The following is a 24708-nucleotide window of genomic DNA, read 5'->3' as shown; positions in this document are numbered from 1 at the left end:
CTCCAAGCAATGCTGCCACCTTCTCTTTTGCTAGGACTTTCCTTCCCTTTGCCATCAGTTATCTATGGCTGCCTAAGAAACTGCCAGTTTAGAGCGGCACACACACCCATCATCGGGCCGTTTCCATGGGTCAGGATTCTGGGCCCGACTTAGCAGGCCCTTTGCTCAGATCTCACAGGCTGCAGTCCAGGTGAGGGCTGGGGCAGTGGTCCTGTCAGGGCCTAGCATCCTCTCCCAAGCTCAGTTGTTGGCAGAATTCAGTTGCTTGCAGCTGCAGGAGCCATCATGGCATGCTTCTCCAAGGCTGGCAGTTGGATCTCTCCCAGGGAAGTCTCTGTTGGGGGCAAGTTGCTCAGCCAGGGACTGGACCCCTCTGGATGCAGGAAATGGGAAGAACACACTGGTGGCAGCAGGTAGGTGGACATGCTTTATTGCGAACAATGCAGCCCCGAACTGGCTGGTCAGTGGCACCTTATCTACCCGCTCAAACAAAGGTGCCAATGAGTGACCCTCATGCTACATTAACATAAGCAGGTTCCCTAAGGGTGTGATTGTGCAGTTTCCATCATGCTACTGCTGAGTCATTGCCCTCGTGCATGTGGATGGCAAAGGGGACTTTCACACAGTCATACTGCCATGTCCTTGCCTGCACGCGTGCATATAGTGAGTAGGCCTTGGGCCTCTGGCATACTCAGGGCCCCCAGAATCTCTCTGAAAGGACTCATCCCATTAGTCAGAGCCACCCAGGATTAGCTCCCTTTTGATTAACTCAAAGTTATACTAATTAGAAGCTCTAAGGATACCTGCAAAACCTCTTCAATGCAACCTAATCATGACAATGTGTGTCACATTCACCAGCCTCTCCCGGCTGAGGGATTAACAAGGGTGTAGCTTGTTGGGTTACTTTAGAACGCCGCCTTCCACAGCTGTGATCCTCGGCCTCCCACCGCCTGGGAGCAATGTCTACAGGTGAGCCTGTAGCACAGCTCAGGTGGTCAGCTTGAACTCTGACTCCTATGGACTTCCCTATGGGTCCGCATGAGCTCAGCTACTAGGTCGGAGAGCAGGGGTGGTGAGCAGAGGGACAAGCAGCAGCCTCAGGCGCTTCAGCTCTCCCCTTCTTAGCACAAGCCCCTCATGTCTCCCGCAGTCATCCCTGTCTTCTTGGTCTCACCTTCTTCTTGTCCTAAGTTCCTGTTCCTGGCACCAGCTCTTATCTGTTTTCTCTTTTTCCTTTCACATGTTCAGGGAGCAATTGTTCTCCTTTCATCCATTCATTGGAGATGTACTGAGGGATCTTTGCAAGTCACGTTGGCAAGTGCCCTGGTGGACATGCAGGTTTGCAAACTCATAAGATAGGACCAGGGTTAGGAGAAAGTGTAGGGAGACGTGTATGCAGCAAACTCAACAGACAGCACATAGCTTGTCCGAATGGGGCGCCATGACCCAGCTCTACCTGACTAGAGCCATTTGGGAGGGACAACACTTGTTGCCATTCCCTCCAGTTGTTCAAATGAACTGGAAATCCAGGTTATAGTGCTCAATGGATGGATTTTTAAAAATATGAGCAACTATCCATAATTTTAAAGTAAGTTTTAAAACTGTGTGAGTCAACCAGGGCCCGATCTCGGTTGTGGGACCTGAGTCTTAAACAGTTTGGAGGCCTTTTAAAAAACAAGTGCAAAGTTAGAAATGTGATGGCAGTGTAAGTGTTCCTATTGACTCGGATTGAGAAATGGAACTACAGCGACCGGGAGCACGGACAATTCATTTCCTGTCTCATGAGATCCTTCAGTCAACTGGCCAGAGATGCTGACGCAGGAATGTTCTCAATTGCACTCTGGCTTCCTCGGTCCGCCTGGAACTCACTGGAACTCCCAGCAGCCACACTGAGCTAGTGGGGGGCCCTGAAGCTTAAGCGTCCTTAACTTCACAGTATGAAATCCGTCTCTGGGCTGAGGAAACGTGTGCGAGCTGAGGGAGACTCATGGCCCTGTTCTGTGGCCTCGGCTATGAAATCTGCGCTCTGATCTCCATGAAACTTCATCTAGAGGCCGGAAGGGAGGGTGAAGTGTGCACTCCCAGGTTACCTGTTGAAGGAGTCACCTCTTTAAGGAATGCGGCCTCAGCCTATCAATTTGTTTCCATTCTAGAAGTATTTGTTAACCACAGAATGTGTTCTGGCCCTGGCGGGTTTACAGAGATAAAAAAGATACAATCCTGGACCTCCAGGGGCTAAGAATACAGTGACAGAGCATCCACACACTCCCAGCAGACCAGAAATCCAGTGTCATTATTACTCCAGTTAGTTAATGAATCCCACAGGGAAGTCATGTGAGCCAGCCGAATACAACCTGTGTTTTTTTTTGTGTGTTTTTTTTAATGGTAGTGAATATAAAAGGGCTTTTGCCTAGTTTAAACAAAGACTTAGGTTAAACATGTATGAAGAAAGTGGCTTCAGTTGAAAGTACCTGCCACAGCTCCTCTTCCCTGCCTCCCAGCAGTGCCTCTCGCCTCTTTTCCTCTCTCTGCACTTCTCTGTGCTTGTTGCTGCTCACGAGAAGGGAGTGCAATGGTTACTTGTGGTTTAAAGCTATCTGGTTGGGCCACACTTGCCAGAGGGCAGGGTCACTGTTAAAAGTTGTGCCTCCATGTATTCCCCCCTCAGATCCCGTGTGTCCTTGCTGTCCTTACAGTGGGGAGGAGGAGGGGTCAGAAGTAGAGAATGTGAGTTCTGACAGTGTTTGAATCAATCGCACCAGCTGCCCCAGCTCCATTCCTGCCATTCTTGGTCTAGAGCAGTGGTCGGCAAACTGCGGCCCCTTTAGTGTGGCTCTTCCACAAAATACCACGTGCAGGCGTGCACGTACAGTGCAATTGAAACTTCGTGGCCACACTCAAGGGGCCAAAGAGCCGCATGTGGCTCATGAGCTGCAGTTTGCCGACCAGTGGTCTAGAGCAGTGGTTCTCAACCTTGGCTGCACGTTAGAATGACCTGGGAATCTTTTTAAAATCGTGATTTCTGGGCCTCCTCCTCCGGAAATTCTGTTTCTTTGTTACTAATGTTGTGGTCTCACCCCATAACAAAGAAACAGAATTTCCGGCGCATGAGGCCCAGAAATCAGGATTTTAAAAAGATTCCCAGCTGATTCTAATGTGCAGCCAAGGTTGAGAACCACTGGTCTAGAGAATTCCTACTTATACTTCAAAACCCAACTCCAATTCACCTTATTCAGAAAATCTTCCCCGGCAGTCCCAGGCAGAGTTCATTGCACTCCCTTTGCTTTCCTACTTTCATATCTCCTAGGTACTCCTGTTATTGCATTTGTCAAGGGGCATTCTCAACGACTTTTTAACCTGAAAATCCTTTCACTAATTTACAAGCTATGTTTTCATCTATGGCAATAACTCATTATCTGTTTTTCCTTTTAATTCTATTGTGCTCATTTTTTTTGTATTACTCATCATAAAACAAGCTGCCCTTTGACATACTTGTGCTCAAATTATTACATATCAAATGGTGTTTCTTGTTTTTGATCTTTTCTTTAAAAAATTTTTTTTTTATTGATTTCTAGAGAGAACAGAAGGGAGAGGGAGAGAAAGAGAGAAACATCCACTTGAGAGCGTGACATCAATTAGCTGCCTCCTGCATGCCCCTATGGGGCATGGAGCGTGCAACCGGAATATAATAAAACGGGCAACCTTCCCGCTCAGGGAACCACACCCATCCAACTGGGCCACACCAGCCAGGGCTACTTGTGATCTTTTCTTCTGCAACTAGATTACAAATTTCTGGAGGACTTTGGTTACGTCTTCCATTCTTTATATCTACCGAGGCATCTTACAGGTGCCTCTAAGGACGAATTGCAACAGGGGTGTGAGATGGTGCCTGGCGTATAGGGACTGGCGTGTTCAGATTCATCCATTCAGGGCCTGACACAGCATTATGCACTTTCCAGAGGTGATGATGAAACTGCTTCTGGTTCATAAAGTGTGCGCTGATGTGGGAGTTTGCTTTCTCTCTAAAGTGTGTGTGTGTGTGTGTGTGTGTGTGTGTGTGTGTGTGTGTGTTGTGTGTGTGTGTGTGTGTGTGTGAGTGAACTGGTCACATTCTGTATCCTAACCCCTCCCTTCACTCAGCACGTCTGCCCTCTCCCCCGCTCCCCAGAAAACAGAATGGAGGCCCATAAATCCCTGACCTGCTCCAGGTGACCTTACAAATCATGCATGCCTTGTCTCATTAACCCGGGACGCCTATTATGGCTAAGGAATGATGAGGCGCTACCCCAGCACAGCGGGGACAGGCGCGGGGGAGGGCCACCCGGAATACCTAGTGCGCCCCAATTGCTCAAGAACTTCCCAAACCCCTCTTCCCCTCCCCACCCCTCAGGGCTGAGTCAGAGAGGAGCGCGGTCAGTTGGAGAGGACACTGTCTGGGAAGTGTTTCTCGCTCTCTGAGAAGAGCATGGCGCACTCAGGGTCAGAGAGCTTAGCTAAGATGACACCTGCTATTAAAATTAGTACATTCCCAGTGAGAATGTCCGAAAAGGGAGAATTCCAAGTGCTATTAAAACTAGCGTGATAACAGTAAAGAAAATTCACGGCAGGAGGCTTGTTAACCGACAATACTCTCACTGTCTCTGGAACCTAGTGTTCAGCAAAAGGTGACTTTAAAAAAATGCAGTTTAGCAAATGGCCAGGAGCCGATCAGACCCACTGAACGCTTCTGCAGCAAGATTCCTGTGTCTGAATAGGAATTGAACGGATATAACAGCTTTATAGGAACTGGCCCAGCATCTCTCAGACTTAAACCTGCGGGACATTGAGGCAGGGGTTGCAACCTTTGGTATGCCCTTTCTTGTAAGATTTGTTTTATTAAGATTTGTTTTAGACCAGTATTAGGTTCACAGCAAAACTGAGAGGAAGGCACACAGAGTTCCCATATAATCCTGCCCCACACATGCGCAGCTTCCTGCTATCAACACCCCACAGAGAGATGCGTTTACTACACGTGATGAGCCCGCACCAACACTTCATGATCCCCCAATCGGAGGTGATGCTAGGGCTCGTTTTTGGTGTCGGACAGTCTATGGGTGTGGATAAATGTACAATGACATGGGTCCATCATCAGGGTATCATACGGAAGAGTTTCACTGCCCTCAAATGCTTTGTGCTCCACTACTCCTCCCTCCTCTCCCACAAGATTTTCTTGTCTGACAATCACACTGTTCTCATGCGTCTTTTCTCCAATGCACATGTCCTTTTAGCTTGTTAAACTCTGTGGTGCCTAGTTCCCTCGTGGTCCCCATAGCAACCCTGTGAGGTATTTGAGATGCTTTTCGACAGCCCAAGTAATGACGTCGGAGCGAGGATCACTGGTTCACTGGAACTGTCCCCAGGGAGAGGCACGGCCTGGTCCGTGCGACTCTTCTTCCACGACTTCTTGCAGCATCTCCACGGACAGGTGACTCCGAGGCCTGCTCCGGTTTCCGCCTCCGGGACACACTGCCTACCACAGGTGTTTTTTTTACTCCACTGGGTGGTCAGTATTCATGTCAGGGAAAATTTAAACATCTCTACGTTGCTTCCTGGCACACGCAGTATTTTCTTACGGTACATTGCCAATTTCTGTTTTTCTTCTGGAAAATTCTTTATTACAAACTGACCTTGGTACTGACCCATACCATAAAAAAATAAATAAAACCACAGACCCAGGATTTTGTTACATTATTATTTAAAGCCAGAGAATGGTTACTCTGTGTCTAAAGCTTTCAAGACATGAAGCTGGGGTAACTTTCAGTGTATTTGAGAGGAAATTTACTAAAAACGACCAAAGGAAAATCCTAGAAGATCCAATAAAACTTACATGCCGGCAGTGGGTTGGGTTTGGAGAGAAGGTGGCTGAAACATGGAGCTGTTGGTGGTATGATTCTTCCTCCCGTGCACTGGGCAGCAGTAGCCATGGCTGGCGGAGGCAGAGGAGCGGGTGCTGGGGCCAGATGCCTTGGCCCCACCTTTACGACCTGTGTGACCCTGGGCAAGTTACTCAACCGCTCTGTTCTCGTACCTCTGTTTCCTCTACTGTAAGGTGAGGATGTCTGTTCAAAAAGTTCTCTAGAGGATTCAGTGAGTAAATAAGTCAGTGGTTCTCAACCGTCTGGCCCTTTAAATACAGTTCCTCATGTTGTGACCCAACCATAAAATTATTTTCGTTGCTACTTTGTAACTGTAATGTTGCTACTGTAATGAATCATAATGTAAATATCTGATATGCAGGATGGTCATAGGCGACCCCTGTGAAAGGGTCGTTCGACCGCCAAAGGGGTCGCGACCCACAGGTTGAGAACCGCTGAAATAAGTACATGAAAAGCACTCAGGACAGAGCCTGGTCCCTAGGAAGTTCCCATCAGAGAAGATCCATGATGATGATGATCATGGTGGTGGTGATGGCAATAATGATGATCCCTCCACCGGGCAAAGCTGAAGTGCAGAGAAGCGCCTGGTGTATTTCAAAGTGCTCTGCAAATGCTACATGGTACAGTCTTTGGGAAAAGGATTATTTTCCGTGGTGGAAACAGCCAGGGCAATTCCAAAGCAGTTTTGAAAAAGCCAGCATCCTTTAAACAGCCTCCAGGTGCGTCAGACCTGGTTGTCCTCGCGTGAAACCCGTGCCCTGAGGCCGGATGAGGTGCTGCAGGTGGGGGAACCATCGCAGGGATGCCGCAGTCAGAAGCAGTGATATTTGGTTTTGAGGCAAGTAGACTTTGAACGCTTTGTTTTTGCGCTCGTTGAAAAGAAAAAACACACAACAAAAACAGAAAGCAACCCCATAAACCAATATCTACTTGGGTAGAACTTTGTGAAGTTAGAACTAATAATGCCTAAGGTTTGGTGTCCTCTTTTGTTTTGTTTTTGCCATGTGGAATTCGATGATTGGCCATTCTGAAGGCATTATATAGGGTCACGTGTCAAATGCTGATACACACATCTATCGTCAGAACATGCATATTAATGTGTATGTATTTGTACATGCATTCATGTATGCAACAAGATAAGCTGTGTTAAGTAAATGCTTACTCTAGGCTAAAGATCTGAGTGGTTTTATTTTCGCATTTAATACTCACAATGGCCTTAGGAAGGAGGGACAAGTTTAGTCCCATCTTATAGATAGGGAACTGAGCTGTCCCTAGACCAGGGGGTTCTACCCCACATGCCACATCTCAGGATTTCTGTGCTTTGGAGTGCCTCCCTTGACATTTCTAAGTCTTCTTGTGGTATCAGCTGTGCCATCTGGGCGAGGTGCTCTGAGCCCAAGTCAGATAGGGTGGCACTCACTTCCTGATCTTGATTTCTCCCCTTTGGTTGTTCTCTAACCCTTTAGGCTGTGGTGGGGTCGACCAGATACCCAAAGGAGCTCCAGAACTGGAGCTGAATGGGTTGGCTGTCCTGGAGCCTCATGAGCTGCGCTGGTCCAGGAGGAAGACTGCAGAGATGATTATTTCCTCTGGCGGTGAATTATGGGGCTGCCACGGTGCTGCCACACTGGTTTGGAGTTACTCAAATTATTTATATCGACAGGAGTCCTGCACAAAGTATTTTCCCAAACCCCTGCTCTAAGCAGCCCTGTTTATAGAGGTGAAGCCATTGATCCAGATCATCCATCTGGCAAGTGGCAGGGCAGTTACCTGACCTCAGGTGTGTGTGAAGTGCTCACATTTTTGTTCTTTATTTTGGAAGATAATTAGGAGTTGGGATCCTTGTATATACATTTTGCAAAATAATCAATTCAATCCCCTCAACAATATTTATTAAGTCATTTTTGTGGAGAATGATCAAGCAACTCTTCCACAATTTTCTGTGGTTCGTGACCATCTTCCATGCTAGGCCTACCTTCGATAAGAATGTGAATTTAATAGTCTACCCAGGTTTATTTATGGGACATTGGAACTTCCCAGGATTGGAGTAATGGCTAAGGACTGGTATTGTGGGACCAGCCTTTAAGGCACTCATCAATGGTGGAGCCTGATCCTTGAAGAGACATTGGCAGATTTTTAGAAATAGCCTTCCACTCGTCAGTTGGAAATGATACCACATCTGGGAACACAACCAAAGCATTTCTGATGTCTGACAAAAGCATCACCAAAGGGAGAGAGGGAGAAAAACAACAACAATCCACAAACATTCATGACTGTGGAATTTTAAAATTACTGACGTTATTTGTTTATTAAAGATTGTAACTCACTTCAGCATCACCAAGGACGAAACCCCTTTAACCAGACAACGAGCACAGCATGTTCTTTATGGCGATGCCAACAATAAAACTAGAAGACTTTACTATTTGTTATTTATCGGGTTGACTGGGCAAATCATTTTTCTACATGATAGGCTTGAAAACTCTTTATTTTCTCTTTCCTGCTTATAAAGGCAGCACAGAGATGGCGAGTTTACCTCCATGCGCTCTGCACCGTGAAAGCAACGTTAGTTGGCATTGGTGCAGAGAGGTTCCAGAGCTGGCAGCATTGACATTCTCCTTTTCCACTAGGTTTGTGGAAGGAATTATTTTTTGGCTCATGACAATGATATAACTTAAATTTTTTTATATTTCGTATCTTCAGCCACCATGTTAGACACAGCAGCATGCATTTCTTAGTTGGTGTAATAATCTCCTAAATATCCTCCCAGCTTTCACTCCTGCCCCTCTGAAGTGGATGCTCTACACAGAAGCCAGGTTAATCCTTCTAACATAAATTAGTCTAAAGTACTCCCTTGCTTGGAACTCTCAAGTGGCTTCCCAATTCCCTCAGAATTAAGCCAAACATTTTGTCATGGCTCCTCTGAATATCTTCTGAGAGCTTCCTTCTTCTCCTCCTTCTTCCTCTGACCTGCCCTTCACTAGGGGTGGTGCTGTGGGAGGTGATGGGGAGGATGACCAACAGGCCTGCATCAACAGGCTCCTTTGCCTGCTGACTTTTGGGTGTGTTCAGCCAATGGGGAGCTCTGGCATGGAGGAGAGGGAGGTGGGGGAGTGGGGGTGTGAGGCCAGGGCATTAGTTTCTCAGGCTCCTGGCTGCATCCTCTGTCCCTGTGGGTCCTGGTGACCACTCCCTCCTCCCACTTCAGCCCTAGAAGCAATCAGGATGTCCTGTTGTTTCTGATCCCGGGGCTACTGTACTGTGCTTTGTGGCTTTCCTGCCGCACACGTATCTTTGTGAATATTACTCTTAGTAAAATTTCAATTTGCCCAATTTTCATGTGCCATCTGTTCTTGCTGGGCTTAAAGTTACCCAAGCCCGGCTCCTGCCTACCCCAGCCTCTCCTTGCTTACTGTCCTCCATTCACACGGATCTCCCACACTCAGCTCACTCATTCTCTGTCTCTGCCTGGAACATCCTTCACCCAGATCTTTGCACACCTGGGCTCCATTCACATAAGTATCAGCTTCACAGAAAAGCCTTCTCTGACGTTCTTAGCTTAGGTAGCCCACTCCTCCCAAGACTTTTGATCAATTTCTATGTTTTGTTTTCTTAAAATGCCTTATCATCAACAGAATTTATCTCATTTAGTTATCTACTTGTTGCCTTCTTCTTCTTCTTCTTTTTTTTTTTTCCTACATGACTGGAATGTGATGTGGGATCTTGCCTTGCCTGTGTTCCTCTTTACCCCAGAGCCTAGAACTGTGCCTTGATCATAGTAGGTGTTCAATAAGTGGTTGCTCAGTGTTTATTCAATGAGTCCATTGGACCATCTCATTTTACAGACGAGGAAGCTGAGAGCTGTGGAAATGGACCTTGTCCTTACACAGGCACTTGAACCAGGAGTTGTGTGACCCAGGGGTGTCTTTTTCAGTTTTCAAGTTTCTGTCTCATTTGTCTCATGTCTGTTTTATAAAAAGGGGCCACTCTTCCTTACTGTCTATTTATTGGGTATGTTTCTTTAATACCATGAGTAATTTCTTCAAAAGCATGGATTTCCTAACCTGCATTTCTCCCAATCTCTCTTTATTCTCTCTTTCTCTTTTGTTTGCATATCTTACCTCCCATGCCTTCTTGTAGCTATGAACCACTGACTAAAGAGTAATGTTAAGACTCAGAGGGTGGCTTGGAAAAAAACATGCTAGCATTGGTGAGCAATTGGGAAAATCAAGACCAGTTTTACTACAAATTGTAAAAATAATAATTAAGTAAAATAATAAGTAGGTTACTACATTTGATTGATGAGTGCTCACCCTAGACCAAACACTATGTTAGCACAAGGAACTTCATATGCTTGTATATTCCTCAAGGCAATTCTGGGTTCTATACATCTTCCTCTTATTTTAGAGGAGGAGCTGAACGTCCAGGAAGTTCAAAGACTGCCTGAGGCTGTGGAAAAGGTGGCATAGATTCCAACACAGGCCTCAGAGGCTCCTGGAAAGTGAGGTTAGGGAGCTGCAGTCTATTCAGCTTCCAAAGAGAGTGAGTCAGAAGTAAGACCCTGACTGGGAGTTTGGTCAGAGGCTGGGAAATTGGCTATAGGTGAAGGAATGAAATTCAAGGAATAGAGAGCACAAAAGAGCCAACGTAAAGCTAGCGCAGGTGTTAGATCTTAAGCCCCACAGTCAGAGACAGGTCAGGCTTATCTCAAAGGTGATGCTTTCTGCTCTTTGATGTTCTGGCATCTTCTCTGTGTCTTTAAGAGTGTTCTTTGGAAATGACATGGAAAAAGCACCTGATATTCCAGGAGGGTCTTTCTCTCTGACTCCGTGATAAGAGGAGATACTGGCTGGACTTTTCACAAGGCAGAGATAAGTTGTGCTTGAAACATGGAGGCCAGCTTTGGAGGCCTAATACAGAAGCAATGCAAAAAGGACAGAGTTAGGGTGAAGGATGCAGAAATTCAGAGGATCTGGTGGAAACAGAGGAGGCCAAGCTGAGGGCATGCTGGTCCTTGATTGCCAAACAGGAGACTCCAGACCATCAAATGTCAATTCTTACTTGCAGCCCGAGGTTCAGCATTAAATATATTTCCTTGATGGAAGCCACCTATAAATGCCCACTCTCTGCCCCAGAAGAGCTTCTCTCTGTTTCAGAAAAGGTATTAATGGCCAAAAAGAATGGTTAGGCTGGTATATCAAGGGGACCAAGGACAGGTAGAGGGAGTGTCTAGCCATGAGATATTAATTTCCATGCTTCAAGCATCCCAAATAAATTTATTAATTTATTATCATGCAGGGCTGTTGTGCAATTGACACTAAGAAAAAAATCCTTCTGCACTTTACTAAGTCTACTTTTGAGCCGCCCAATGTTTTCATCATAATATTTACTCCAGGGTAAATAGGCTAAATTCTCCGATTCTGATACAAAACAGAAAGATCAGAAGATGAAAATAAATAGATGACATGGCTGTTTAAAGATCATGTAAAATGTTTTTTAGCAGCGTAAATATTTGATTGTGAAACTTTCAATATGTTGTGTCTATTAACTAGTAATGTACAATATTTAAATAATTCCACCAGCTGAAGTGGGTCAGGGTCATTGGGGAGGACAGAGGGAAGGCCCAGTCTGGCGGGATGCCAACTCGCAGTCATAACCAACCCTGAGGCTAGCCCCAGACACTGTTCGTTCATTCCATCTGGAGCTCTCTGGTCAGGACCAAACCACAGACAAGAGCAAAGGGTTAAAGGGAATATGCAGGGGCATTTAAAGTTCTCCTATCACTTTCCATCGCTAATTTCATCTGCACAGAAACTTTTATGTATTTTTTATATATTTGGACCTTTAGATATTCAATGCAGTCAATAGTCTTTGGCATGCTTTTATTTTTAAAATATATTTTATTGACTTTTTACAGAGAGGAAGGGAGAGGGATAGAGAGTTAGAAATATCTATGAGAGAGAAACATCAATCAGCTGCCTCCTGCACGCCCCCTACTGGGGATGTGCCCGCAACCGCAACCAAGGTACATGCCCTTGACAGGAATCGAACCTGGGACCCTTGAGTCCGCAGGCTGACGCTCTATCCACTGAGCCAAACTGGCTAGGGCGGCATGCTTTTTTTTTTAATTAAAAATATTTTTATTGATTTTAGAGAGGAAAGAAGAGGGAGAGAGAGATAGAAACATCAATGATGAGAGAAATTGATTGGCTGCCTCCTGCATGCTCCACACTGGGTATTGAGCTGCAACCTAGGCATATGCTCTGACCGGGAATTGAACTGTGATCTCCTGGTTCATAGGTCAATGCTCAACCACTGAGCCATGCTGGCTGAACTTGGGCATGCTTCTTTGATTTTTGTATTTGGAGTTGGGGGAGCCGAGTGATGTTTTTGGAATACCATCCAGAACTTATGTGGAATAACTTGAAATTCCACCCAGCTTATTAATATTCCTAACTCTCTACATGTATAATCTGCAAAAACATTAGATTTACGAGTATAGTCAGGAGGACTTAATTTGGGAGACCTTCCTAGCCATTTGATTGTGGACAGTTCTCTGAATCTCTCTGGGCCTCATTTTCATCATCTATAAAATGGGACTAATATGTTTCCTGGTTATTTTATGGGATGAATGTGAGGGTCATAATGGAAAAAAGATAGAGCAATTAAAGGTATAAAAGTCCTATAGAAGACTGTTCTAATTGAAGGAAGCATTGCATTCACTTCAGAGTGTACCCCACTTTGTATCTGCTGCAACTGTCTGGCACACTGTAAATCTCTTTACAAGCATGTTAACTGAATGAATGAGCACCATTGGCACCTATGTATTCCTCTCCTCTGAGTTCTCCAAGGAGTCAAAGAGGATGAACTTCCAAGAGTTAGGAGCCCCACTAATTAAGACCACAATGGGCCCTGTGTGTTCTCAAGGGTTACATGCTGCAGTCTGCAGAGTCCCCAGCCTCCTGAGCAATGTTGAAGAGAAGGTCAGAGCTCCACTGAGATGCAGAATACAATGTGCAGACGTGCTCACTCCTGGCTCGGCAGCATCCCAAGGGGTGGAATTCTTAGGAAAAAGGCAAATTTGTGGACATTGTGGATTCTATGGTGTCTCAAAAACAGTGAAAACCAGAAATCTTAAATCAACAAAAGACAAAGATTTGCAAATTTATTATTTTACATAATTGGGAAGAAAGTGAATTTGTAAAGCAGTGTGAATAATGCATTCATCATGATCCTCTGTGCTCATTTGTTTCACTGGGGGAATACTTCAGGCAGCTCTCTGTCACATCTACACAACAGGATGCCTCCTTCCACACTTTTTGAACATTTCCCGATGTTTTATGAAGTAGCACAAAGGCATTCACATTGAAAAGCTCACATCTAACTAGTTTCAACAGACTGTATATTTTTTGTGTGTGAATTTAGAACCGACTTTATCACACTATGTGCACCCTTCTTTCACTTATCAGCCATTAAATATTTAGAATACCTAATATGTGCAAAGTAGAAAAATGCAACCTACTATGAGAAATAAAGTATGAGATATTAATTTGTACTTTTAAAGCCCTTACCAACCTTTTATGGGGCAGGGGAATGTTAGGGGTCCGGGCCGCAAAAGGTATGTGTGCAACAGAGTGTAAACTAGGATGTAATTGCCTTGTCAGTACTAGTATTGTTTGGTGATACTACCTGTACAGTGCTGAGCATGTGGTAGGCTATAAGGAAACATTTGTTGAGTGAATGAATGAATGAATTAATGTATGAAACATCTATTTTATTAATTCTAAGAGGGACATTTTATTATCACCCAAAAAGCAACGCTCCTTAAAAATCAATGGAACGTCACACTATAATTGGCAGGGCTGTTTTTTTTTATTTCTTAGTGGTGCATAAAATAATGCTTTATCTTACCATCAACATTCAAATTTTGTGGAATCCTATATAATAAAAGCCTAATATGCAAATTGACCGAATGGTGGAATGACTGGTTGGTGGTGGTGGTGGGGGGGGGACAGGGTTGGCCTAAGCTGTCAGTCAGACATCCCCCAAGGGCTCCTGGTCTGTGAGAGGGTGCAGGCTGGGCTAAGGGACCTCCCCAAGTGCATGAATTTTTGTCACCAGGCCTCTAGTATGATAAAAATGACACAAGGAAGGATTTATATAAGTATTAGAATACAGCACCTAATTCCTTGGACATCAGAAGAGGAAGTTTTTGTGTGTGGATCAAGCTAGCCTACATTTAAAGAGGACAAAGGAAGTAATTTTTGGGACTGAGGGTGGGAGCAGAAGGTCAACAGTCAACAAGGGAATAGGTGGAAGGAGGCTTTAAGTGATAACAAAGAGATAGAGAGACAGAATGATTAAAACACATTTCAGTGCTATTGAAAAGGTACCAGTAGATATTCCTGGAGGAAAAAGTGCCTATGGAGAGTGTGCAGCATAAGCTTGTAAATAAAGGTAGGACCATGGCAGATTGTAGGGGGTTTTGAATAACCAGCTGGGATGTTTAGATTTTATCTTGTATATAAATTTTGAGCCAAAGATAACATACTAAAAATACTGTTCTGAGAGGATTAATCTGGGTAGGGTGGATTGAAGTGTGTAAAACTGAAGACAGAGAGTAGTTAGGAGATCATCTTTATAATCCAGCAGAAACGCAATGAGAGACCATATTGGGATTGTAGAAATGAGAATGGAGAGGCAAGGCGGATATGAGAGAAGATGAATTGGTCAAAGATGTCTCTTAAATTTTATGCAACTATTATTTATTTAACTCTTTCTATGCATCAGGCAGCAGTGTGCTAAGTACTTGTAAGAATCATCTTACTTCATTGTCGAACAGGACTTATTCTTATTATTTTTTCCATTATTTTCTCATTATCTCTTATTATTTTCTACATTTTTAGCTGAGAAAACAGTAACAGTAATAAACAGTGTCATTATACACTTTTGCCTCAATTTTTTTTGTTGTTTAATGCTAGTATTTCTATCCCTGTATATTCTGTTTGCTTATGCAAGTTACATCTTTGTACATCATTTTATTTTATTTTTTTATGTCATTTTGTTTTAATTATTTATCTAATAAAAAAAACAATTTGGATTTTCAATCTGATTCAATTCCAGAGTCTTTGAATGGGAGAGATTTAACCCATTAACATTTATTGTGGTAAATTATTTGGTTAATATTACTTCTCTCATCTTGTGTTGTTTTCTGCTTTTCTGTGTCCCATAGTTCTTAATTTTATCTTTCTATTTTTCTTGCCTTTAGTGATTTTCAAATTCTATATATTATTCTTAGTCTTTGCATGCTACCTTATCTCTTTTAAAACAAGTTGAACATATATTTTTCTATCAATGCCATGATCTTTCATTTACCTGTTCCCTCTGTTAGGAACAACATTCCCTTTCTCATCACCTAGACATTCTCCAGAACTTAGTTAATTGGCACTTCTGTGGACTCTTCTCTGATTCTTTCAAACAAGAGTATAATTTAATCTCTGTACTCCCCCCACCTTCTAGTTTTTTGTTGTTGAAATGATCAAGAATATTAAATCCAGAAGGTTTAATAATCAGACTTAAATAATTTATTTTTTCATTATACAGAATTTGTGACAAGAATAATTCTTACATTTGCATTCAGCTTCAAAATCATTTAAACCCAAAATATGAAACATAACACCAATCAACATATTACTGTTCTTGTTACTCACCACCATTCATCTGTACTCAGCCTTCTTCAATCCTGCATTCTCTCTTTCAATTTTATTTGCTTGCATTATGTGTTTCCATTTTATGCACTTATTTTTGCAAAAATTCTTTCTCTGATCTATTTTGCAGGAATGTGTGGACTGGTGTAGTTTTAAAGTCTGCATGTTAAAGAGCATTTCTGTTTGTCACAATATTTTCTCATCTAAAATCTGTAGATTTGACTTCTGTGTCTTAGTGTTGATATAGAATTGATTTTTTTAATTTTGTAGATAATTTAAAAAAACTTTAGATACTTAAGGGATTTCCCTCTTAATACTTGAATTTTAAAAATGTAAAGATATGTCTTGACATGCGTCTTAGTTCAATTAACAGATGTGACACATGATGAAAAGACTCATGACATTCTTTGGTTCAGAAGTGATTTTACTTTAATTCAGTACTTTTATCATTGAATCTCTGAATACTTTAATCTTTCTTCTGGAACTCTTGTTCTACAAAAATATTAGACCTACTGGAACATTCCTCCTGAGCTTCTCATCTAAGTGCTCTTAGTAAACATATTTAGTTTTTCATTTTCTTGGCCCGAATGTCTAAATCTTTCTTAAGAAAATTTGTGATGAAGATAAAAGTTGATTTTGGTGCTTTTACACATTCCTCCTGTTATAGACGGAAATGAATTCTCCCAAAATTTATATGTTGAAGCCCTTATCCTCAGCACTTCAGAATGTGATTGTGTTTGGAGACGGGGCCTTTAAAGAGGTGATGAAATAAAAATGAGGCCATTACAGTGGGCCCTAATTCAATGTGACTGAAGTCCTGACAAGGAGGGGAGATTAGGGCACACAGGAGACATCAGGGACGCACAGAGGAAAGACCAAGTGGAGACACAGAGAGAAGGCAGCTATCTACAAGCCAAAGAGAGTCTTTAAGGAAAAACAGCCCTCTCAACATTTGGGTCTTGGACTTCTAGCCTCCAAAACTGTGAGAAATAAGTCTCAGTTGTTTAAGCCCATCGTGGTATTTTGTTGTGGCAGCCCTGGCAGAATAACCCACTCCCTCCGCTGATCCCCACCATCTCATAGTCCACCTTTCCCGTTGTCCCCACTAGAATGGAACCAGGGCCTTTTCTAACTCCTTAGTGAATACAATGGAATTCTGGGATGAAGCCGCTTCCTCTCTGTCAGTTTACATGTTTCGTTGGAGGGATTAAAGATCCCAGTTCCAAGGAACAGTCAGGAGGGTCCTCCGTTACAGTGCAAAACTGCTGACCTCTCCCTTCCCTTTAGCTTCCTACACTTGGCCCTGCAGTTTTTGTCTATAGAGAGAGCCAGGCAAGGGAGTGGATGGTGCAGTGTGAACATCACACATAAATGAGAGTGCAAGGGAAAGATTAAGAGTGATGGGGTAAAAGATGAGGGACAGGTACAGTTATCTATAATAATAAAAGCACAATATGCTAATTAGTCCAGACATCCTTCTGGACATCCTTCTGGGAGGAAGTGGGGCTACAGTTCTGGGATCCAGGCAGCCGCCAGTGGCTGTGAGGGAGGGATCAAAGCAGCCGCAGCTGTGAAGGCCTACTCTTGCACAAATTTCATGCATCGGCCTCTAGTTTTAATATAAAAAACAAAGGAAGTTTTATTTGGCTGAAAGGAACTTCCTTCTTTCAAAATAGACTATTTAAGAGGAAGGTGAAATGGTGGGCTTAGAGTGTCTCACAGAAATTCTGAAATTGGCATCTTTAATTCCAAAGACAGGCTCAGCTGTCTCAACTTCTCATACTATTCCCATCTAATTGCATCAAGTTTATGTCATTTGAGCCCAAAAGATCACTGGGTGATGCTACTTCAATGTATTATAAAGAATGATAATTCAGTCCTATTGATTATATTTAGAAATTGAGAAAGCAGTTGCTTTTAAAAAAATTTTTATTGATTGATTTAAGAAAGAGAGGGGAGGAGAGGGAAAGAGAGAGAGAGAGAGAGAGAGAGAGAGAGAGAGAGAGAGAGAGAGAGAGACTTATTGTTCCACTTATTTATGCATTCATTGGTTGATTCTTGTATGTGCCCTGACCAGAGATCAAACCCAAAGCCTTGGTATATCGGGATGGCGCTCCAACCAATTGAACTACCCCACCAGGGCAGCAGTTGCTTTTTAAATAACTGGTGAATTGTGATTTTACAGAAACATTTGTACTAAAAGATTCTTTAATATGGCTAAATAAATATTTGTCCCACTAACTAATTGTTGTTTCAGTTTCCCATCATGTTTCAGTTTCCCTTCACTTTCTGAAGTCACATGATTCCCGGTTTGAGAGGAGAAGGCATTATGATTCATATACTGAGACTTCTTCCCATACATGCACAGTGATGGGACATTCATTCCTTCAACAAATGCTTACCAAAGAAGCCCTACTGTTTGCTAGGCACTGAAGACACAAAGATGAATGAGTTATAGCCTCAAGGCATAAAAACAATTCCATACACAGGTTCTAATAGCAGCTCTATCGTTACATACTGTGTATGCTGGAAGGAGGCATTTAACTTTCCTGGTAAGGCAACTTTCTTATCTGTGAAATGGGATTACTAAATCCTGTCTGACCATTCCTGAGGCATCATTCCTGAGTTATTCCTGAGTATCAACTAAGAACAAGTAGGGGAGAGAGAGTTAAGGACCATGTTGATGGTAAACTATCTCTCAGGCCTTCTCAGGTGTCATCATAAAGACAGAAACATGGGTGCCCATTGGTTTGGCTCTTCCGGCCAGAATGGTCCTCCTGTTTGCACTGGACAATTTTGGTCACCTTGGTCTACTGGAGCCTGTGTACTCAGAAGAGGATGTTCTATGGATGCTTCACTTCCTGTTTTCCCCTGGCCATAGCTCCTGTCATCTTCAACTAACAGTGGGGCAGAGAACACAGGTTTGAGTCTGAGGGGCAGGGAAGATAGGTCTTGTTCTTCTTTGCACGGCAATTTATGGATTTCTCTTCCATCTACTGCAGACATCTGGAAGAAACAAAAGAGACCACCAGAGAACCACTAAGTCAATAAATTTAACAATAGATGACTCAACAGAAGTCAGATTTAGCCAGAAGGACTAGGCCAGGGGGTCCCTTTAACCTCAACAAGACCACTCGTTTGCATTAACTGAGTCTTTTCTCTATGCCAGCTGCTTCTGTGAGTTCCCACAGGAATTTAATTTTCAGTTAAGGAAAAGCCAAGAGAGGGCAAGTGCCCCGAATCACTCTGGTCTGCCCGACTCGGAGCTTCAAGTCTGTTTATTCTACTCAAATTGCCTCACTATTGCTCACAAGCTCCTCATGAGTTTGCAGAAGTAGGGCACTCATGGAATCCCAGTTCCTGGGCCCAGAACCGATCGTTGCTCACCCACCATTTTCTGTCCCTCATCTTTTGGGTCCATACTTTGAATCATGTGCAAACATCTTTTTTTTTTTAATCTCCATTTCCAGCTATTCCTGAGTCTAGAACTGTCCAACATCAGAAACAGGGAGGAGAGCTAATATGGAAAAGAGCTGAAGTTAAGGGCACGGGATTCCAAATGCCCATTCTCTGTAACTTGCCTCGTGACCTTGGTGAAGACACGCACAAGCAGCTCGTAGTTTCCTAAAACTGTGTTTGTGAAACAAGGAGGGTTGAGAGGGTTTCCCGTGCGAGGGTGGTGGAGACTCCACGGAGCCCAGGTGTCCCGTGCCCGCCGGGGTCATCTCGCTGGCAGCTCCGTGGCTGCACACAGTCCCTCTGGCGGGCAGGAGGGGGCCGGGCTGGCACACTGCTTCATCACCTTTTGCTCGTTAGTTGGCAAGTCCTCAGAGAATAAAAACGCCTTTTCGTGTCATTCTAATCAAAACACTTTGGAAGGGGTGTCTGGTGCCAAAAATTTATATTTATCCCAAGAAAAATTAGAAACTATTTTTGGATTATCTGCACATGACTGGCCTGCCTTACTGAGATAAACAGGAATTACTTGCAGGCGAACCCCGGTGCTGCCCAGAAAGTGCCTTCCCCTCCCTCCCACCGTCCTGCCCATGGAAACCCGGGTTCGGAGCCGAGCCACTGCTCCTCCCTGCAGTCTCAGGGTGTGGGGTGCATGAAGATCTAGATCTGAAATCCGCTCTGCTACTTCCCAGCTCTGTAGCTTTGGGCAGGTTAATTAACCTCTCTGAGCCTCAGGTTGCTCATCTGTACAATGGGGATAAGTAGCACCTAATTTCCAGGTGCTGCAGGGCTTAAATAGAGTAAAACCTTGTTATATGGTGGTCACTTCATAACTGCTCTGTCCCTCATCTCCCCAGATCTGTTTTTGCCCCTGGAAGGGCCTTAATCTGAATTTAAGGAGATGGCTGTGAAACTGGGTAAAACACCCACATTTACCTTAATCCTCCTGCGCTTTGGCCGGGACCCTCTAACTCAGCGGTTCTCAACCTTCTGGCCCTTCAAATACAGTTCCTCATGTTGTGACCCAACCATAAAATTATTTTCATTGCTACTTCATAACTGTAATGTTGCTACTGTTATGAATTGTCATGTAAATATCTGATATGCAGGATGGTCTTAGGCGACCCCTGTGAAAGGGTCGTTCGACCGCCAAAGGGGTCGTGACCCACAGGTTGAGAACCACTGCTCTAACTCCAGGGAGGGAAGCAGCTGTGGGTGGGTGGCTGCATCGTAGAAGACAAACTGAGTGGCCCAGGCCCAGGCCCAGGCCCAGGCGTGTGTGCAGATGCGGGGAGCAGACAGAGGTGGTGCAAAGTGCGGCTCAGTGGGAGGGCACATGCCAGCCCCAGGCATTCAGATTTTAAAATGTCAAAGCACATGCCAGCCCAGCACATGTGTAAGTGGCAGAAGGTAGCCCTGGGAGCTCCAGTTTGTCCAGAGGAGCTTGCTGTTCATTCTTTCAAAAGCTGTTTCATAAACCCCGCCCTCCCTCCAAACCTGTGTGTTTCTTTACTCATGGTTTCTGCCTTTTCTGGCCCAGCCATTCCTTTCCCAGCATTTGCTAAGCACCTGCCTTGCACAAAACTTTGTGCAAGAGACAGAAATTTAAAAAAAAAAAACACCACAAAAAACAAAAACAAGATTATAGTCATGCAAATTTAAAGCAAAGCATCTAGAAACCAGAGCAGCATTTCAAACTATGGAAATAGAGAGTAAAGAACTCATGCCTGGCTGGGCCCTGGGCAGGAGGCTGGTGCAGGAGACAGGAATACATCACGCTGGAGGTGTCACCTGAGACCCGATGGGCTTTGACAGGAGACCTGGGGGGAGCTCATCCCGCCAGAAGTCCGTGCTTCTGGGTTTTGCTTGTCTCTCAAGTGTATGTTTATTCTCTTTCCTCCTGGAATGTCGGAAGCTTCTGGGAGGAGAGGACTGTATTCTCCATTTAGGTTTCCTTGACACTTCATGATACCTATCTCAGTTCTTGCTATTTAGGAATCTTGTTCTGGTCATTGAGAAAACGAGCTGCCAGATCCCTCTATCAGTGAGAAGCTAAGCGGCTTCGGCGTTCATTCAGGGAGCACAGATAAAATGAGGGAGATTGGTGTGGGCTGAGTGAGCCTGTGGGCTCCTGAGGCTGTGGCTGACATGATGTCTCCTGGTGATAATGGCGCATGGGGACTTCCTCCTGGGCTGAAAGGAGAAGTAGGGCAGGCACAGCAGCCCCTAATTGTCTCTAATCACAGATGTTTAGAAACAGCCAAGAGAAGACCTCACACGCCCCAGCTTTTACCAGGAAGCAGTGGGGCAGGGTATCAGCGGCCTCCGATAAGGAGTGTTGATTCCTCGGTAGAAGGATGCGCCCAGACTGATTTGGCAAAACCAATGAAACAGGGTCACAGCCCTTTTCTCAGGGCTTCTGGTCTCATTGTGACAGGCCCTGGTGCGTATTCCAGTCTGGGTAAGGGCCCCAGGAAAGGGGAAGGTGAACCGGAGGGAGGGATGATAGCACCTCCTGGGAACCTACTGTTTGCTAGACACTGCAGTAAGTTTTTACCTGGATCAGCTCATTTACTCCTCACAGAAAGCCAGGAGTAACTGTGGGCCAGGCACTGCTGTTCTCGGTTTACCTGGGAGGGGAGGCGGATGCAGAGGCTGCAGGCTGTGGCCGGGATCACGCCCGCAGTACGTTATGGGCTGAGTTTCAGCTCAGGCCCAGCCACCACGAAAGCCTCCTATTTACCAAGTTGTCTCCCTGCCAGGGTTGGATCCTCAGGAAACACACTGACATTCTTAGGTGTGGGGATAGGAGGCTTACTGGGAACAGCCTGGGAATAATTCCTACGAGGGTGTGAAAAGTGGGCAGGACTGAAGGGGAGAATTAAACTATGCGGCCATGGCGATAGAAGCCTGGGCAGATCCCTGTCAGCCAGGAGCAGATGGGGGCAGTCTTGCTTTGGGGCAACATGTAAGGGGTGTCAGGAAACTCAGTAGTCAAGACAGATAATATTTTAAAGCAACATTTAAAAAATTTAAACGCATCGAAGAACTCATGGTGAACAAAACATGAAAAATGTAAATAAAGACAAAATCCAACCCTGAGCTTGCATGACTCATCTTGTACTCCTCACCCTCACCACCCTTGGAGCTCTGTCTTTATTTAAAACTTTGAAATTTTGCTTATTTTAAAAAATATATATTGCCTTAAAATTTTTTTCTGTCTCGCCGGGCTGGCGGGGCTCAGTGGTTGAACGTCGACCTGTGCAACAGTAGGTCACGGTTTGATTACCAATCAGGGCACACGCCTGGGTTGTGGGCTCAATCCCCATGGTGGGACACACAGGAGGCAGCGGATCAACGATTCCCTCTCATCATTGGTGTTTCTATCTCTCCCTCTCCCTTCCTCTCTGAAATCACTAAAAATATATTGAAGAAATGTTTCTCTCTTAATTACTGAGATTTTTGGTGCCCCCTTAAATTTTGTACCTGGGTAGGGCAAGAGCTTCCTCACCCTAGTTCTGGCCCTGAATCCCAGGGGACTCTGAAGTTGTGATAGGCCTTCAGCATTGCCCTGCCTTGAGGCACTGAGGCTGGGCCTGTTAGTCACCATCTCTGTGGACCAGTCCCTGTATAGATCTGCCCCTGGGAGATCATGTCATCTTGAGTAATTCTCTCTGGATGAGCACAGATCTCCTAATGTGATTCAGCTGAGAGCCAGCAGCCCCCAACACTCCCTGCAGCTGGGGTTCTGTGGGTCACATGACTGTATCCACTACATTCCCCGTGCCGCTTGCCTCAACTCCTGGGCTGTTCCCACTGCGTCTTCTGGACTAGAACTCTGAGGGAAGGGCGTTTACTTAAAGTTGAATTGTCTACAAAATAAAGTTTGCCATTATAGTATGATTTTGTCAAGTTAGATGCTAGGGTTGGAAATGTCCATACATCTATTCAAGGAGGTATTTTGTGTTGCTGTTTCCATCTGCACAGGTTGCCACTATTGGGCTAGAATATCTGCTCCACAGTTTAGTGGCTTAGCTGAAACTCCCAGTTCTCACTAGCGATGAGATCAGAAGTGTCTGAATCCATCCAGTATCCACCTCCAACCATACCACACACCCCCCACTGATAACTAACTCAGTGTTCTCCATGTGCACTCAGAGTAGGTTTCTATTGAACCCCAGGCACTGAGATCAAAGTTCAGGCATGTTCACCTTGCTGTGTGCTGCCTGGGGCTCTGTCAGAACAAAACCGAGGTGACGAACTGATCAGAAATAGAAATGAATCAACAGTGGGTGTGGTCAGTGGACTGGAGAACTCGCTGGACTATTGGAACTGGCCTCTGCAGGAGTGTCAGTCCCAGGGGACAGGAGATAGGGCCACATAGATTAGAAGACTTAAGGTGAGTGGCTCAGCTGGACATTCAGAAATGCTTTATCGAGAGCCCGTGAGTGTGAGAGGAGAGGTGGGGAGTTCAGAGAAGGGATGAGGGGGTTGAATTCTGAATGGATTTGTGACAGGCAGCCCATGGAGTCTTCATCCAATGGGCTTCTATGATAGAGCTAGAGGCCTGGTGCATGAAATTTGTGCACGGGGGGTGGGGGGGCAGGGGGGTCCCTCAGCCCGGCCTGCACCCTCTCGCAGTCCTGGAGCCCTTGGGGGATGTCCAACTGACGGTCAGTCGGACATCCTTAGTGCTGCCGCGGAGGCGGGAGAGGCTCCTGCCACCGCTGCTGAGCTTGCCCTCTCACAATCCAGGACTGCTGGCTCCTAACCAATTGCCTGCCTGCTGGCCTGATCACCCCTGACTGCCCTCCCCTGCTGGCCTGATCACCCCTAACTGCCCTTCCCTGCAGGCCTAATTGCCCACTAACTGCTCCCCCTGCTGGCCTTTTTACCCCCTAACTGCTCCCCCCTGCCAGCCTGATCACCCCTAACCACCTCTGCCTTGGCCCCTGCCACTGTGGCTTTGTCCAGAAGGACATCCGGAAGATGTCCTGTCTAATTAGCATATTACCCTTTTATTAGTATAGATACTACACACCGGGCAGCTTAGAAGCAACAGGAATTCATTTCTTACAGTTCTGGGGGCTGGGAAGCCCCTTGTCAAAGCACCAGCTGATATTTGGTGAAGGCGTGCTTCCTGGCTCATAGTTCCCGTCTCCTGGCTGCATCCTCACAGGGGGATGGGTTGAGGGAGCTTTCTAGGGTCTCTTTTCTAAGGGAACTAGTTGCATCCATGAGGCTCCACCCTCATGCCCTAATCATCCCCCAAAGGCCCTAATTTCAAATACCATCACATATGAATCGTGAGGGGATGTAAGCTGTCAGTCTATAGTGCGTGGTCAGGAGAGCTCAGGGTCCCCAATCCCTCAGTCACACCTGCCATTGAGCTGTCAGCCCTGGAGCCTGGCTGCTGGGGTTCAAATTCCATTTCCACCACCCACTAGCTGTGTTGACTTTGGGAAAGTTACTAACCTCTCTGTGCTCCACGTCTTCAGAGAGGGTAATAACATGGGCCTGCGCACTGTTGTAATGGTTAAAGCAAGTCACGTTTGCACACTTAGTGCCTGGCACAAAGTAAGTGCTGGTCATTCCCCCACATCTGCTCTCACTCCCTTTCCCTGCTTTCTTTC

The sequence above is a fragment of the Myotis davidii genome, unplaced genomic scaffold, assembly GCF_000327345.1.
Source record: "Myotis davidii unplaced genomic scaffold, ASM32734v1 scaffold37, whole genome shotgun sequence".
Taxonomy (NCBI): Eukaryota; Metazoa; Chordata; class Mammalia; order Chiroptera; family Vespertilionidae; genus Myotis; species Myotis davidii.
The sequence above is the reverse complement of the archived record's forward strand: the minus strand, read 5'-3'. Positions refer to the sequence as shown.